Here is a 13,962-nt window from a genome sequence, read left to right as displayed (position 1 = left end):
GCACAGTCCAAAGACATGTGTTTTAGTCTGACTGGCATCCCGAAATTGTCTGGCCTGTGTGTGTATGTGTGTTGTGCAGGAAAAGTGGTGCAGAAGATGGATGAATGGATGTAAATGATGGTCAGTTCTGTCCTAAATATACTGTGCATTCAACTGTGCCAAATGTGAAATCCTCAAATTTTAGGCATATGAAAAAAGGATAAAATTTCATTTACTTTCCTAAATATACCAATGATTACAAGTTACACCAAGCTTTACTTTGCATTTCATTAAGCATACGCACTGGCTAAACCTGATCTACATGAAACATGTTTTTTCTTTCTTAAAATTGAAAATATGAGAGCAGGAAAAAATCCAACCACATCACACTGTGGCATTAACTGGGAAACACTAAATGTGAACTGAATACAGACTCGTCGTTTGGTTTCTCTATAATATGAATAGTAAAAAGAAAAACTTTTAGTTACTTTATGAGTCATGTGCAGGGTCTTATTCTTATAGACAAGAATATTAAACATAAGCCTAGTTAAACCTTAACGTGCTTAACCATGACCTGGCAGATCCACCATGCACACACACACACACACACACACACACATACAGTATATATACACACATTGTTTTTGTAAAGTCGAGGTATTAATGGATGACTGAAAAAAGAAAAAGCCCAACTTTGGCTACAGCTACTTGAGTGTTTTCAGACAGATTTTCCCAGACTTCCACCCATGTGTCTCACTGAACGCTGGACATTAAAGACACATTACAAGACAAGCATTTGGGAAGCTTAAAACCACTAAGGAAGTGTTTTTAAGGACAATTGAAGTTCCAAAACACTGCAATACTGATGCTTTGATTTTAGCTATGCCACCTACAGCAAATCATCAGTTCTGCAGCAGCCATTTTTTTATTTCTTAGAGTAATCGTGCATAATTACATAGCTCTATAATGTTTCTGCAGCATCTCAGTAAAAACATATATGTAAGTCTGGATATAAAAATGTTTCTGTCCATTTGACTGTGAGATGGTGGACCGTGTCCAAATGACTATGATGCCATGGAGCTTAGCTTCAAAGAGAAAGCTCAGGAAATCCTCAAAAATCTGGTAAAATCATCCAAAATAATGAGCAGATGGTTAAAACACTCTGAATGCTGGCAGAGACAGTGGCAAAGGGCCCAGGAAAGGGTCTGTGCTCACTAGGCCAGTTTTTGCACTGACAAATAAATGGCTCCATATATGCACTTTCTTTTCATGCTCCTTTTAAAGTCCATTTTTTTTTTCTCTCAGAGATATCTCTTTGTGGGATTTGGGGTGGTTTAATGAACCCAGTTGCCATGACAACCTTATTCCTAGCTTTTTCCTGAGCCATGAAACTGAATCTAGTTTTTTTTTTTTTTTTTTTACCCCTTTTTTCCCCCCTCACTATTTCAACATCAATGCAGCAAGACAAGCTTTGAGGGCTAAGCCGATTCCCAGCTGAAACCATTTTCTATTTCGGTCTGCACTAAACACTGAGCTTGCAGCTTGGTTTGACACTGCTGGGAGTGTGTACAACTGCACCAACTGTGAAGTGAGAGTGATTGCACCTCTCTGAATGAGCAACTACATTCCCAAAGCTGCAATCATAGTAAGTGCAAAACAGGTGAAAACACCATTAATGTGAAACACCTGTGTTTTTCATCTGTGCTCATCTTCCCACAGCCGTGGAGTTTGCAGGTCTCGGCTGGACTTTTGGATGATAATTGAACCTTGTCTTTGTTCAGATGTACTGTAAGTTCACTTCTTTTACCAGCAGTTTCCTTAAAATACTGTTAGCTCCTAAATATTTCTGTGTATAGATGACTGACAGCTCTGTATCCAGAACGTGAAAAGAATTTTAGCTGTAGGCAGTTTGTTAATGAAATCAATAAATCCTCACTGTCACACAGTTATTATATTTACGTACAATGTGATTTGGGTGTAAGATACTGTCCATTTTATTTTAAGCTACTTTGACTAAATAATTAGTATTTTTATTTCCAAAATTCATTTTTTAAATGTTCACCCTTTATAGGTGTAGGATTTATATTCTACACTTTAGGCACTGATGCTTTTAATATCCAGTCTGCTTTATATAAGAGCCAAAGCCTTGTAATAATAACTAGAACGTACATTTCCTGAAGAAAATGTGAATGGTGCTTGCATGTGGCAAATCCCGGAGGGATTTTTGCAAGCACCATTAATTACTTAACCAAAAATGCACTTCACCATTATTTTATTATATACTTGGTGTTTTTTTTTCTTTTTCATTTAATACTGTCTTTCAGAAGCTACATAAGGTATTTAGAGGTTTCCCAGAAGTTTTTTCACTGATCATCCTGTTCAAAAGTTTACATCCTCCAGATCTTAATGTATCGTGTATTGTTGTCTTCTTGTGCATCAGTGAGTGTTTGCAAGAAATGATCTTAAAATCACATAGCCTCTTTTTGGAAAGGAGACAAATATGTAGGAGATACTGAAAAAGCAAAGCATGTGCAGGACCAGGAGGATTTTTCTGAAGAGCAATGGGCAGTTAAACTGCTCAGGACAAACAATGAACAGAACACAAAACATAAAAACAGTCACTGATCATCCAGGTAACAACACACAGTGTTAAGAATCAAGTAAATGTAAACCTTTGAACTGATTATTTTGTGTAGATTGTTTTATTATTGTGTCTTGTGAATTATATGTCAACTCCTGCTATGAGAAATAGCTTATTCGGAGACTTCAACAGGAAGGAATTGGAGTTACGTCTATAATAAACTGATGCTGACATTAGTTTCTCAGGTGCTTTTGCTTGCACAATTCCACTCGACTACAAACTGTTGTAGAAATAACATTATTGACATTGACATTTTTTCCTGTTCATGAGGATGAGGTTCCCTTCTGAGTCTGGTTTCTCTCAAGGTTTCTTCCTCATATCATCTCAGGGAGTTTTTCTTTTCCATCGTCACCTCCAGCTTGTTCAATAGGGATCGATGTTAGAGATAAATAGTAATTTAATTTTAAACCTTACAACTTGGGGTCACGGTGGCTTAGTGGTTAGCAAGTTCGCCTCACACCTCCAGGGTCGGGGGTTCGATTCCCGCCTCCAGGGTCGGGGGTTCGATTCCCGCCTCCGCCTTGTGTGTTTGGAGTTTGCATGTTCTCCCCGTGCCTCAGGGTGCTCCGGTTTCCTCCCCCAGTCCAAAGACATGCATGGTAGGTTGATTGGGATCTCTGGAAAATTGTCCGTAGTGTGTGATTGCATGAGTGAATGAGTGTGTGTGTGCCCTGTGATGGGTTGGCACTCCGTCCAGGGTGACGCCTGAGATAGGCACAGGCTCCCCGTGACCCGAGGTAGCTCGGATAAGCGGGAGAAAATGAGTGAGTGAGTGAGTGAGTGAGAACCTTACAATTTGTATTCTGTTTCTTTGCTTCTGAAAAGCTGCTTTGAGACAATGTCAATTTGTATCCCACTTATTCTTAAAAAATTCCAAAGTCTATGTAAATGTATAACCTCAGCTGTAAAATTATAGAAAATATAGTATGCAAAAATATACTCTATGTAACTTATGACAAAGTTTCAGCTGTTCTGGATGTTGATAGACAGACAACTAATTAACTACAAAACTAACCAACTGCTACAGTGATACAGAAAACCAGAAACCAACATGTTTCTGCCACTCATCCTGGACTGTGCTCTGGATAACTGCATTTTAAAAAAAAAAAACAAAAACAAAAAAAAATTCACGTTCTATTGTTTTATTGATTCCTGGCGCACACCTGAAAGGAAAAACTAGCTAGCTAACGTTACCCCACATTGTCTGCTAAATCACCTGCCAAAGCTAACAAGCTGTGAACGCATAAAAACTGATTGTATTATGATTTTTTCAGTCTGTCATAATTCCTTTGTATTGAGTATTTTGTGGTCTTTTGTATTCCTCATGTGGTTTGATTTGTTTGATGGCCATTTGTCCTTCTTTGCCAGTATTAAAACTATAAATGCTGCAGATAGGCTAATTGCCTTATGCTAATTTCACAGCACTATAGGGTTCACATCTGTACACAGTCCTTCATGAATAGCTTAGCGGTACTTTTGGACAGTTGTTTTGGAACTTATTCTTCATGTTTGTTCAGATTTTCCTCAGGAACATATATTATTAAAGCTTAAGGGGACAATAAATTCAGGTTAACTCCAACATCACTGTAAGTTATTATCTACTAAAAAATGCTTTTCTGTCTGATCCTGTCCAGCCATGTCAATAATTTAAGGTTAACTCATATACCAGCCCTATATAAAGTACTGTACATATACAGCTAACTGTGCTTTTACTCTGGGCTTGCTGCCATGAGGAAAGATGGAAAAAACAGTAAATCTGGACAAAAGACCTTGTGTCTAACTGCATTTTGTTTTGTATAGAGAGTGATGGGTCATCTCTGCTTTTTCCATAAAGAGCTTGGAACAGTCATTGCGAATCATGATTCTGATGTGTGGTGTGTATTGTTTACCAAATACACACAAAGCGGTATGTTCCAAAAGAGTAAAAAGGTTTGGATTCAGCGTAGGTGTAGCATTTGTGTGTGTGATATAATCCTGCTGAACTAGTGGTAAAAAGTTCAAACGGATCAATAATTTTAATTTCTGTGGTAATGCTTGACAGTAACAGTACATGACTAATCCTTCACTAACACTTGAATTAATACTTAGCTAATTACTGAGTTACTTAATTAACTCAGACATGAGTTTCATGAGCTCATGAGCAAATGAGCACCTTAAATATGTTAGTACATGTTTAGTAGTTAATGTGGCGGTGGTGGCTCGAGTTGATCGGAGGATCAAGGTTCAAGCCTCAGCACTGCTAAGCTGCAACTCTTGGGCCCTTGAGCAAGGCCCTTAACTCTCACTGCTCCAGTGGTGCTGTATCATGGCTGACCCTACGCTCTGACCCCAAACTCCAAAGTCGGGATATGTGAAGAAAGAATTTCACCATTCTGTAATGTATGTGTGACAAAATAACAGCTTCTATTAATTAACATGTAGGCATAAACTAAATAAATTTTAATCAAAGCTGCGTTATTTTAAATAGTTTATATAATTTGCCATATGCAGCTGTGTACACACATCACTGAAAGGTGCCAGATTATGTTCATAATTTACACTGATCCACGTTGAAAGCTTTGGGTCGCTCGGCCCCGGGGCTCTGCTCCTTTACACACAAAGATTAAATGAATACAGTAACATTTATTCATTTAGCAGACACTTATCTATAAACATTAAAAACCAGTGCTCTATTTAATTATTTTACAGCTTTTTAGTCTTAAATAGAGCATATTAGATTTTGTTTACCGCGCTATGTGTTAATTAACTTACAAACATTATCTCACAAACATGTACTAACACGTATTTAAGGTGGCTGTTATTCAGGCATGAATTCTCACGTCATAGTGAAGGTTAGCTCTTCATTAGTTTGTGATTATTACATGCCTTAACTCATCATTAGCTCATAGGTTTTAGCTTTTTCATAGTATCAATTCAGGAGTTAGTGCATGATGATGCTTGTATTGTTATTGTAAAGCTTTATTTTCAGTCTTTGAGTAGTGGAATGTAACCAGTGATCACTTCTGTGAGACCCAGTGGCAGAGCCAGTAAAGTGTTCTGGGAGAAAGAGTACACTAACAGTGACAGTTGTTCAAGACATTCCTGTATAATATAATATAATAAAGTAAAAATAATAAAATGCAAAATAAATAAAAAGAAGTTGTTGGTGTTTTCGGCTGTTACCAGTTCTGGGTCGCCACAGCAGGTCATCCGGTCCACATAACATACAGAGATTTGTACAGAGATTTTTTTTTTTTACGCATTTAGTAAGGGGGTCTGCCAAATGCTGTGAATGTAAATGTATTAGGCACGGGTTTTACGCCAGATGCCTTCCTGACGCAATTCTATTTTATCCCATTTTATCCAGCCTTGGGACTAGCATTGATGGTTAGCTCTTTGTTGGCTGGGTTAGATCCCTGCCGGGAATCGAACCCGGCTACAGCAGTGAGATCGCAGGATTCTGCCGTTGGACCACCAGGAGACTGAAAATAAAGCAATAAAGTAAAAGCACAATTTGTTATTGGGTATCAAATGAAGTCATTACTGACTCACAATTTGTTAAAAAAAATGCTTAATGCTTCATGCTTCCCATTTTAGAAAAGTGTCGTTGCCTTTGAAATTTATTTGCAGTAAGTCGAGTGTTTTTGTTTTTTTTTGTGAGATCACATTCATCACCATTTAAACTCAAACATCTTGATCTTTGAAATCTTGATATCTTGATCTTTCCACTCAAAGACCTTATTGTATAAAAATGTATTACGTAATATAATATAAAAAGGTTCTGTTTTAGTGAGTAAAATGTTAATTTACTATGAGATGTTGTTAATTATGTCATTATCATGACAGCATCCATCCATCCATCCATCTTTCCATTCATCAATCTTTTTTCAGTGTTGTGGTGAATCGGAGCTGATCCCATGAACACTGTGTATGAGATATGGACACAACCTGAATGGGATTCCAGTTCAATGCAAGGCTCCATTCACACATAGGTGCATTTTATAGCATAGCCAATCAACTACATGCATGGTTTTGGGGTGGTGGTGGTGGGAAACCGGAGAAAACCCACACAGACACTGGGAGTGCAGACTGCGGTTCACTAAGGAGGAAATGAGGTTAGGTTAAAATTTTTCTCAAAGGTTCTTGTTTGTCTTAATTTAGTTTGGTGTGCTGTGGATAGATGATAGTTATATAAAGAACAGAGGAAAGACATTCAGATGATCGAAATGGCCCATGATGAGGCCTGGGCCCCTTCTTTTATCCTCAGGCAGAGATTGTCTGAGTGGAAACAGGTTGAGAGAGCGAGAGAGAGAGGAAGAAAGAGAGAGAGAGCAACAAGCCAAAAGCTTGCAGATAAGGAGAGATAGAGGAGAGGCAGACAAGAGGTACAGGCAAAGGTTTGAGTAGACAAGATGGGGGTAGGGGTGGACATACCAGTTTACCCCAGAACTTCCAAAGCATATGGAACACATTAAAGTGCATTATGCTGTTCTTCCTCTCTCGGAGGGCTGGAGAGATGGATGGCTTGCTCCCCCTCCATGGCCAGAGAAATTGTGAGCTTAGAGACTCCTATCTTTCTGCATCTTTAATCCTTAAGCTCAGTGACTCATATCTTTCTGCATCTCTGAGTCTTTCATGGTTTTATCTGTCTCTGTGAGTGAGACGATATAAGAACACTAACATACAGTTCACGGCTGAGTTCAGCTTTTTATCTGTCTACAGTTACTTCATATAAAAAACACTTATACTTGCGTATCAAAAAGGAGTTACTTTGGTCTTAAGGTATTCTGTGGATCTTTGAATAAACTTTTTTTTTTTTTTACTGCTGCTTTCACTCCAGCTAGCATTTTACAATTCCAGCTCTCACTGCCAAAAGAGAAAGAGAAAGAAAAAAAAAAGAAAAGACACCAGGAGGTCATGTGACATTCTGACCCAGACTCTGCTTTCTTTTTCTTTCTTTCTTTCTTTCTTTCTTCATAAATAGAATTTTTACTATGTGAAATTAAAGAAAATATTTATTTCCAGATATTATCTTGATAATAAATCTGAATCACAGTGCTGAAAGTCTAAAAGAAAGGTATGGAGGAGCAGCGTAGTGTTTTCACTGCTCAAACTCATAGGTGAGTCGATAATAACTGAAGACAACTGATGGAAAGATGTGCTTAGTATACAAATCCTAATAAGTTCCTCTCTCAATAGGTCTGCAGTAGAGATATATTTGATATTACTTCGCACAATGTAATATTATTGATGTACATGATATTCTTTTCATCTTCATTTATTATGCAGTCAACAGATTTTCTACCCAAAAGGCGGTTATTTAATAAAAAATAGAATAATCTTTACAACTTATATCGAATATAAGAAGTCAATCAGTGTAGCAAAGCTGTGATTGTATGGTTTAACACAGAAAAACAATTTTCTTAAAAAAAAAAAAAGAAAAAGGTCATAAATAAACTGACAAACTGTGCACAATGGGGAGGCACATGCTTTCTTCTATGAACCAAAAGTGATCCCCACCTCCACCTACAGTCCCAGACAATCCTAGCTGCAACACATTGTCTGCACACAATCGGAAGAACTGCAACTACATATCATGTTTCAGCCAATACACTGGGCATCCAAAACAGATCTTCTTTATAAAGACACATAGCTTAGTCCTTGGGGATTCGTTAAAGATTGCATTCACGGCACTTATTTGATGATCTGAAGGCGAGACTATAGGTGCAGCCCGAAGCATCGAAGTGGATATATTGCAGCACTATAGTAGCTGACGGTACATGGAATTATCTGTATTATTGCCTGGATGTTATGTGCAGCGGTGCTCATAAAAAATGTTTGTACTGTAACTTAATTTGAGAGAAAAAGGTCTCCTTGAATGTAGATTTTATGTTGTAAGAATTCGTTATTAGTAGCTATTAGTATTAACATATGTAAAATGATGTTAACATATAATGTAAAAAAAAGTCACAGTAAAAATATGAAAATATAAAAATAATCCATGGGATATGACATTTTCATGTCCGTTAAAAAAAAGTTTAGGTTTTTAGATTCTTTGTGAGAAATCTTTTGAAATGTTACCTTGTTTTCTTGGCTGTGAATCTCCACTGTAAATATTTTATAACGTGACAAGTTTCCATCAACCAGTTTTGGTGTTAATAAATTAAAATCCCAAGAAACCAAACCAGTATATTGTATTTGTCTCTCTTATAATTACACACTTAACTAAATTATTTATAGGAATTACACCGCAGTGCTTACACAGTAAGTATTTTGGCTAAACAGTGTTAAGGTCAGTAAAGAGTCGGCTTCGGTTACCCAGTTGTTTGCTGTAAATCTCAGTAGTTAATATGAGAGTAAATGTGAATGTCAGAGGCCAAAGTGGAAAATGATTGACTATTTGAAAAACTGAGAAGGTTTTTTGTTCCTATTCTCTCTTCAGGTCAAGGGCATCAAACCCAGACAGTGCCCTCTTTTATCTGGAGGTCAAACACTGGCGAGCTCTAACAACAGTTCGTATAGCCTGACAACTGAGGGTTTGTCTTGTTCTTGGGTGTGTATATGTGTGGGTGGGGGTGTACCTGCTTACTTATCCCGTTTCTCCTTTCAGCTTTTCATCTCGACACAAAGCCCAGTCAATCGTCACACTCCTTTTGATTATCCATGTCTCTGTTATGTATCTGGGATCACTGTTTTCACAAGGACAATAAAGTGGATTTTAGATTTACGTGACTGGGGACACATACGGGACGATTCGTGCTGTTTGTCATTACAGTCAACTGAATTTAGAGATTAAGAGATTCAGAGATTAATCAGTGTTTGTATAGTTTTGTCTCAGACACTCCACCCTTGGCTCATAGTGCATCTGAACTCTTTTGTATGTTTAAAATGCCACTCCAACAGCCTCTTCCTGTAAAAAAGTAGGCTCTTGTTCATGTTGAGTGGTGAAAAAAATTACCGTACTCTACAGCCTGCAAGTCTAGATTTCATGTAGTAACGTTACAAAAGTGATTTATTTTCTTTGGGTGACTCATGTGGTTAGTGAAGAGAAGGTTGTGAGTTCAAATCACAGGACTGCCAGAGAGTTAGGCTTCTTCTGGGCTTGTCTCAAAGCACCCAGTCTCAACTGACTCTTTATAAACAGCATGTAAATAACCTACTACCTCAACTGTCTCTTTTAAATAGCACGCAACATTTCTTAAACTTTTCGGCACGAAAATGCAAATAATTACAGATATGCACTTTATTCCTAACAGTTATTAAGTCATTCTGTATTCATACCAACATTTCATCAGGCACTGTATCTTTTCACATGCTGTGTTTTTCTCTTTAATATTTTGTCTGTTTATTTTTCCACTGCGCATCTGATGCCACTTCATATCATTTGCTGCTTTACTTTGCACAGCTATTTCCACTTTATCTCATTTTACTTCTCATTTTCATTTTTGTTTTATTCTATTTCATTTTACTGTATTCTGTTTACATTTTTTTAATCCCTCTTTTGACCCTTTATCTGATTCTGTTTCATAAAACGTACAGTCGTAAAGTTTTTGCTGCATGACGTATGACTGCGTATTCGAATTTGATTTGATTAGATTAGATTTGAGTTGCTGTTGCGTCTCTTTAACTGCCTGTACATCTGCTTTGGATTATGCCCATTTGTAAGCTGAATTAATACAGGCAAAATAATGAAAACAACGTGTCTTTGCTAGATTAAGTATACTTTTTGCATTACATTGCAATCAAGACAATCACATTTTTTAGGGGATGGAGTTGGGGGTTAGTCTGTAAAGCTTAAGTCGTTTTATAAACATGGATGAAACTACAGGCTAATTTGTACCAGACTCAAGAATATAACATGATAACTACTGAATGTGGAAACCTGATACAAATAATTAAATTCAACATACAAACAGCACTAACGAGCAGGTTGCAGGTTGCCAGATCTGAGATAAATCACACAAACAAAAGCAATCCAATAAAGCCTGTTAATTTTACACAAACGTATCATACCGCAATTTTCACACACACAAACAAACACAGATATACAGATATATAGGAAATTGAGCATTGCAAATCCACCTTTATTCATATTTCTGGGAAATGGGAGGAATGCAGAGAACATTGAGGAAACCCTGAACTGGGAAGAACACGTGAAACTTCACACAAACGTCTGATGCAGATCAGTGTTACTCTTAGCGTCCTGAACTGGATTATTGTCAGGAGCTTGGACAGTTCCTTGCCAGACCACCAGAGGGGGTCTGACAGGTATTTTTTTCATTGCCCACCTTTTGTTTCCATATGGGCTGTGCCATGCCCTTTCTTATTCTGTTTTCCTGCCATCTCACCTGTTTCTTGTTTACCTTGATGTCCTTGTGTCCTTGTGATCGTGAGTCGTTGTTGTGCATGAGCCATGAAAGCGTAATATGCAGCTTGTCATATTATTAAGAGACCAAAAAAACATGGTTAAATGTTTAGAAATGTTTAGAAATGATATGCCCTGTAGCCAGATCTACTCTCAGTGCTGCTGTTACAGAACGTTAATCAACACCACAAATCAACAAAACGAATCAGTTGTGAGAATTGAGCATCCATGTAATTCAAAAGTAACCTAAAATCACCTCCTTTTTTTTTTTTTCACTTGTGTTCTATAAGGTTCCATGAAGAATTTTTCAGTAGCTCCTATAGAGGCTACAGGACCCAGACCAGTTCATGATCCTGTCCTCGGCTCAGCTTTGAGCTTCTCTCTGAGGAAAACTGCTGTCATCAGTGCAGAGGTTTCAGCTTGAACTACGCATGTAGAATTTCTACTACCAAAATAACAGAGAAATATAAGAAGGACCACACAAAGCATACGAACAAAAAAAAAAAAGACCGGCATGTCAACAGTCTACATGCTTGTGCTATTTCAGACATGTAGTAAATTTATCAGAAGTGTTTGATGTTGTAGGATGTGGAAGGTCGGGTACAATAGCACAGCTCGGGTCTGAATGAGCAAAAGAAAAATAATAAGGGGCATTGAGACTGAAATGCAGGGAGTGAAAAACAAGGAGTGTCATGCAGAACATGAAAGGCACAAATCATGTCAATTGGTGATTAAGAGTCAGTCAGTCAGCAAGCAGCATCTGCTTCCTCTTGCGCCAATTACCATCTCCCTTTCAGAGCCATGACCTTACATGGGATTTGGGAGTCATGGGACTCTCTCTTTTTCTATCTCTCTCTCTCGCTCTCTCTCTCTCCTTTCTTATGTCTACTTCACAGCCATAGATCATAGATGTACATACTGTAAATGAGACTAAACCAAAGCTTATTAAAGAGAATGCACTGATGTGGCTTACAGATGCAAACATAGGCATCATTTATTTTTTAAAGCTTGATCTATATTGTATCTCACCTTCTTGAGTGCTGCACCGGTGTTGCAGACTTCAAATAGCTCACGAAGGGATGGGGCACAGACACAACCACGCCGTGGGTAGGATTAATGAAGATCAGGATTTATTTCCTTTAACAAACACAGAATAGGGACAAGTCAGTATACACAGCACAGTTCAATACACAGAATTTCTTGTTCCCCCATAAGCACCTACCATGCTTATGCTGAAGAAATCATGCATAAGATTTAAAACAAGTGTACGAAAACAATATACTATGTATAACATTCTCGTCGATCATCTGTTTGTTGTTAATAAACATTCAAATTAAATATGAATAATCAAATTCATGAATGACAGAACAAACCAAACACATAGTATATTATTTACTTTGTACGTGTTAAATGCATACAAATTTGCATCTGCATCAACATACCACATTGAAGTAAAACTTAGAAACATACATTTAACAAACACAGAATGGGAACAAATTAGTATACACAGCAACATTATGATATTCCTCGTTACCTGCTCGAGCACCCAGGTGTGGAAGAAAAGGGAAAAAATAATAGAATTATAAGCAATATTTCAGTCAAGGTCCACTAAATAAATGCATACTTCAAATGCTACAAGTCTATATAACAATTCTTTGTTATAATTTGACAGAAACTTCATATAAACTGAAGTATACATGATATATATGAGAACAAGGTGAAACACAGCTCATCCCATGAGCATCCACGATGCGGGGACAGTATTGCACTTCAAGGTATACCACTAATTTGTGCCCCACCAGAAGGTAACACAAACATTATACATATAAACAATACATTTTAAACAAGTTTTGTGGCACTAATTTAATAACATATAATTCAGAAATTCTGTTTATAATTGACTTTGTTACACTGGCAAAAGAATTTGAATGTCACTTACTGTAGACTGTATGAAACCATGCTGGTATCTTTTCATAGAAGATAGAAGTGAAGATGGGTTACTTTTAAGAAGGATTCAGTTTAGAGTTTAGTGCTAGAAAATTCGATCTCAGTTGTATTATATGAGAATTGTGTTGCTCCACTAGTCTGGGAACACTGGGTGTGAGATGGGAATGCACGCTGCATGGGACGCCAGTCTATCACACAGTAATGTTCACACACACACACACACACACACACAGGGGAAATTAAGCATTGCAAATCCACCTGAGGATCCCTGAGTAAACCCTGATCTGGGAAGAACATGTAAAACTTCACACAAGTGAAACATCACACCAGGGGACTTTACGGAAATAGCAATTATAGATACTTTTTGATAACATTATTTTTTAAACATATAACATGATGCTATTTTAGAAAGTTTTATATAACGAAGCAGAGGTTTATTGTTGATCTAGGGTTACTCTAAAACTTTATCACAGGGATGATGTCTTCAATACAACCCTGATTACATTGGATTGGATTAAGTTTAATGTTGGATGCTGCAGGATTGTTAGTTCAACTTTGATTTCAATTCAAATTAAATCTCAATGTTTTGTTGAAGCATGGTGAAGACGCTCACATCGGTCAACACTATTCTATGTGACCTTGTTTATAGTAGTTGTTTCAGGTGTCACACCAGGTAAAAGCTTATGCACCCCATTCGCAGATGTTCTGACACATCCATGCCCATGTTAAAGCGAGTAAAATAAAGTCTGTCTCATACGAATCTCCGGACAATTCGGCAAAATCAGAGTAACAGTTGGAAAGCAAAGTCTCAGTAAATAACTATCAATAAATAGCAAGCTCCATGAAGTCATTTTCAAGGTAATTACATGAACAGCCACAAAGAAACACCTTTGTTAAGGCAGATCGGGTCAGTTTCCTCGCTCTGCATTCCAGCCTGACTGGTCTTTCTGCGCCTGTTCCAGATAAGCAATGCTGGAAACCGGAGAGCAGAACTGATCAAAAACATTCCCAACATCAAACTCCTCTCCTTCTCTCCTCTGAGCCAGGATTG

The sequence above is a fragment of the Tachysurus vachellii genome, chromosome 4 (assembly GCF_030014155.1).
Source record: "Tachysurus vachellii isolate PV-2020 chromosome 4, HZAU_Pvac_v1, whole genome shotgun sequence".
Lineage (NCBI taxonomy): Eukaryota > Metazoa > Chordata > Actinopteri > Siluriformes > Bagridae > Tachysurus > Tachysurus vachellii.
The sequence above is the reverse complement of the archived record's forward strand: the minus strand, read 5'-3'. Positions refer to the sequence as shown.